The following is a 4,608-nucleotide window of genomic DNA, read 5'->3' as shown; positions in this document are numbered from 1 at the left end:
AGGAGTCATACTGGCAGATGGGATTATAGTGAAGAGCTTCCCCTTCCATTTACTGATCGGCTATTGAATGCTGAGGTCTCCAGGGATACCAAACCTCCCAAAATGGATCAATATGACGGAGTCAAAGATCCTTACGATCACCTGCACAGTTTAAGATATGCCATGGAAGCTCGTGGGGCCTCTGAAACTACCAAATGCAAGATCTTCCCATCCACTCTTAAGGGATCAGCTAGGGGGTGGTTCAAAACCTTAAAACTGAACTCCATTGACTCCTTCACCGATCTTAGAAAGGCTTTCATATCAAGATACCAGGTTGTATCCGCACGGCTCTACAACACCTCAACGATCTACCACTGATCAAACATCAGGAAGGTGAAAGCTTGAAGACCTATCTCATCTGCTTCAACGTCGAATACATGAAGTCCAATGAGTATGATGATAGGGCTGCTCAAAATGCTCATCATGCTCGCCTCCTCCTCCCCTCTCTCCCTCTAGTCTCCGCCCACAAAGACCCGAAACCCTTCTGTCTCGTCGCCTCCCTCTCGACCCAGATCAAGTTCACCTTTTTTGCTACCAGATTTGGGTTTGCCGAGTACCACTCTGACACTGCCCAGCTCCGACCGATGCCGAATGCATCATATTATGACTACCATCGACACGGTATCGAGGTCCAAAATCCTCCCTCCGCTCCCTCTCGGTCAAAAGTTGGTATGTGGGTTTCGGTTCGGTTATCGTTTCGAACCCACCCTTACGTGAAAGACTTAAATGAAAGGGACCAGCTGAGGTTATTTATAGCTTGAAAGAGTGAGTCAACTCGATCAACTCGCTGACTCATTGGATGGACTCACTGCCAACCATCACAAGGTGGCATCACCATAATGCGACACATGGCAAAGCTCCCATGTGCTGGCAAAATCATAGCCACATGATCAACTCTGCCATGCAGCGATGGGTGGCCCAGATTGTGCCACATGGCGCGATCTGGTGCCTCCCAAATTAATTTTCTATTTTCTTATTTATTTTAAATTATACCGAATTCAAAAATTAATTAAAAATAGCTCGGAACTTGGAAAAATACCACGAAATATACTACAGATTCAAATCGATTAGTACTACTTAAATATGAGGTCAAATTACCAATTTGCCCTTGAGAAGATTTCAAAAAACTAGAGCTCCAAAAAATAACCTAAGGATAAAGGAAATTTGAGAAATTCATAAAATAATCTCCCGGACTCAGAATAATACGAGACTTGCACTGTTGGATTAGTGGGTAAAATCACTATATATCTTTCCAAGGTCTAAATCGGGTCAAAATTATTGTCAAAGTTGGTCCACAAATTAAAGTCAAAGGTAAAAAAATTAGATTTTCTGCAAAATAAATTCTAGAAAATAAGGAAAATCTCAAAATAAATTTGAAAAAAATTCAGGGTTTCACATCAACTGCCTCATAAAGGCCTTTTGGGTTTCTCATAAACTCATTGCGATCAACATTGAAAATAGGTTGGGTGATGCCCATGACATGAGCTATGCGCTGCATTGAAAATGAACAACGGATCATTAGTAAAATGAATTGGAGACCACATATACAAAGTAAGAGTAATTGAATTAGTTACGTGTTCTGGATTCAACCTCACATATGAGTTGACTGTGGCAGACCTATGTTTGGAGTGGTGGATGAGGTAGGTGATGCTATGGTACCACACCATATACCCTGGAACACAATCTGATGGAAACGTAATTGGTGCACTGCAACTATACCCACACAACACGTGGTCCCGCCACCTCACCCAAAAGCCATCAACATAATCTGTGACCTTATATGATTTAGAATTGACACTCCGTCTAACTCAGGAAGGGGTATAAGTCTTATGGGGAATAGTCTGCACGCAGCCAAACTTCCTTAGAACTCAATCAAGATAATAGGGCTCAACAATATCCACACATTTGAGCATCCCCGAATAAAATGCTATCTCTAGTAAAGGATGATGATCTCTATGGCCATGGTATGGATCCCATGTGACATATGAAAAAAAGAAAATAATAACACGATACATCAGTAAGACTTATTATAATTAGACAAAATAGATCGATAAATTCTCAACAGTAACATACCTCATGTGCTTCCAATCGATCAAGCATTTGCCACATTGCCTGCACGTGCCCCAATGCTAAACTTGCATCCTTTCGTGGTTCCTAACTATGCACATGTGGCTGTTTCTCTGAATAACCCTATTACCATATGGGGAGAAACAACTGAAAGTGCTCATATATTCATGCCTCAAGTAATGTCACATAGCCAGAAATTTGCCTACACCTAGCCCTTGAGGCAACTCCTAACCGTCGATATAAAAATGCCACCCCTCCAGCTCCCCATGCATAGCCTCCGACTGTGTTCATATTGGATAGAAGGCTAAGGTATATGACATCAACACTATTATTGGTCTTGTCCACAATAGCGTGCAACCTAATATATATAACAAATATATTCTAGCTGCATATATACTCTATAAAATCTGGAGTAGAAGAATCAAACACACCCGAGAAGTTTTGCCTTAACCACTCAAATGTAACCCTTTTCCCACGGTTACCTGACAACTCAGTAAATGCCTCGTCATAAGGAACTCCTAATGTCTGAACTAATAAGGCTCGAATCTCTTTGTTGGACAAGTCAGGTGTGGATATAGACCTACCAACTATAGGAATACCAAAAATGTTTGAGACGTCATCCAGTGTGATCGTCATCTCACCAAATGGTAAGTGAAAGGTATTGATCTCAAGTTGCCATCTCTCACAAAAGGCTGACACAACAATCTTATTTGTAGTTTTGTATGAACAGTTAACTAATGGTATCAACCTGGGACTACCTAATATAATTCCATAACACTTGGTTTAGAACTCTTGAATCAAACTGCCATTCAGTAAGTTTACTTGCATAATTTTGCAATTTGAGGGGTTCACGCTCTTGCAAATGTAAATATGCAAATTAAGGTGTGTATGACATGCATGCCATGTTATTCCATATTAGACAACTTAATATAAGGTATTATAAATTGATACCTTGATATACCAAATAGAATATGCTTTATGACTTTTAAAACTTTCCATTATAGAAGGATGCTGAGGACCTCCAAGAAATGACTCATTGAGTTCCTCGTTGACACCACTAAACGGCCCAGGAGCAATCTCTTCCTCAGTACTAGCCTCGTGCTCTAGCTCATCTACAACCATATCTTCATTTGTATGAGTACGTATTTTTTTTCCTCCTATTTGATGTCGTGGGGCGCACTCGAGAAGGACCTGCATCCATATCTACAAACGTTGAAGCACCTAAAGGAGAATTTGGTGTCTTTCTGGTCAATGCCACTATCAGTTACTATCTATACATGTCTGCCTCCCTTGAAAGCTCTTGGTGCTGCGACTATCACCGGATGCAATGAAAAGATATTAAACAAAACAAAAAAGAAAACATAAGTGGCTGTTGTTAATGGTGAATTCTAGTGGTTCTGGTCTTGGGGTTGGGTGTGTTTGTTGGGTATAGTGGTTAGAATTATTGGGTGTGATGTTGGGTTTTAGTAAGGGTAGTTTAGGAAAAAATTGGTTCCGAATAACAGCACCCAAATAATTATATAAACATTAAGCTCTTCCAAACATCATGCTCATGTAGGGTTTTAGATTTTTGGTTTGACACCTACAAAATCTGTTTTGGGGTGAGTAATTACAGCTCAATAATGATGTATAAATATGACTCCTAATTCTTCTTTTATTCCCGTTAATCCATATAACAGAACAAGCAAACCTCCAACGTCCAATATCATTCATATAATTGGATTCCCGTCATGTAAGACATAGGGAAGTGGTCACCACCTGAAACTCGTCCTCAAAATAGATCTAATTGCACTTCACGCTTCACATTCTTGTTCTTGTAGTAGAGCGCTATTCATATAACTGGATTCCCATCTTGTAAGACATTGTAAATGGTCATCACTTGAAACTCGTCCTCAAAATAGATCTAATTGCACTTCACGCTTCGCATTCTTGTTCTCGTAGTAGAGCTCTATTCATATAACTGGATTACATCATGTAAGACATTGGGAAATGGTCACCACCTGAAACTCATCCTCAAAATAGATCTAATTGCACTGCACACTTCACATTCTTGTTCTTGCAGTAGAGCGCTATTCATATAACTAAATTCTCATCATGTAGGACATTGGGAAGTGGTCACCACCTGAAACTCGTCCTCAAAATAGATCTAATTGCACTTCACACCTTACATTCTTGTTCTCGCAGTAGAGCGCTAAGGCTAGCTAAATGCTCTAAAAAGTGAGAATCCCCCTCCTAGATAAAAAAAAAAAAAAAAAAAAGAGTGAATGTGACACCGGAGTATGTGATGATTTAGCCATCAATTTAATTCCAATGGACTATTAAGTTCTCACATTGATCACTTTAACTTCTAAGGCTGCACCATAGTTCAAGGTACAAGGACTCAGGGGTAACTTCGTAATAAGACTGGTACTAATCTAGATGGCATTAATGTGCAAGCTGCATACCATTGGAAAGCCCCTTGAGTCAGGTTTCTATTACTTTTCAAGGATCTCGATTTGAAGT

At 40.0% G+C, this 4,608-nt stretch overlaps 1 pseudogene; it reads right to left on the bottom strand.

Moving 5' to 3' along the window:
• Window positions 1–1,423: 1,423 nt before the first annotated feature.
• LOC147285908 (uncharacterized) lies at window positions 1,424–3,228 on the bottom strand (annotated as a pseudogene).
• Between the last annotated feature and the right edge of the window lie 1,380 nt (window positions 3,229–4,608).

This window comes from Dryas octopetala, chromosome 4 (genome assembly GCF_963921425.1).
Source record: "Dryas octopetala chromosome 4, drDryOcto1.1, whole genome shotgun sequence".
Lineage (NCBI taxonomy): Eukaryota > Viridiplantae > Streptophyta > Magnoliopsida > Rosales > Rosaceae > Dryas > Dryas octopetala.
This window is presented reverse-complemented; position numbering and strand designations above follow the sequence as displayed.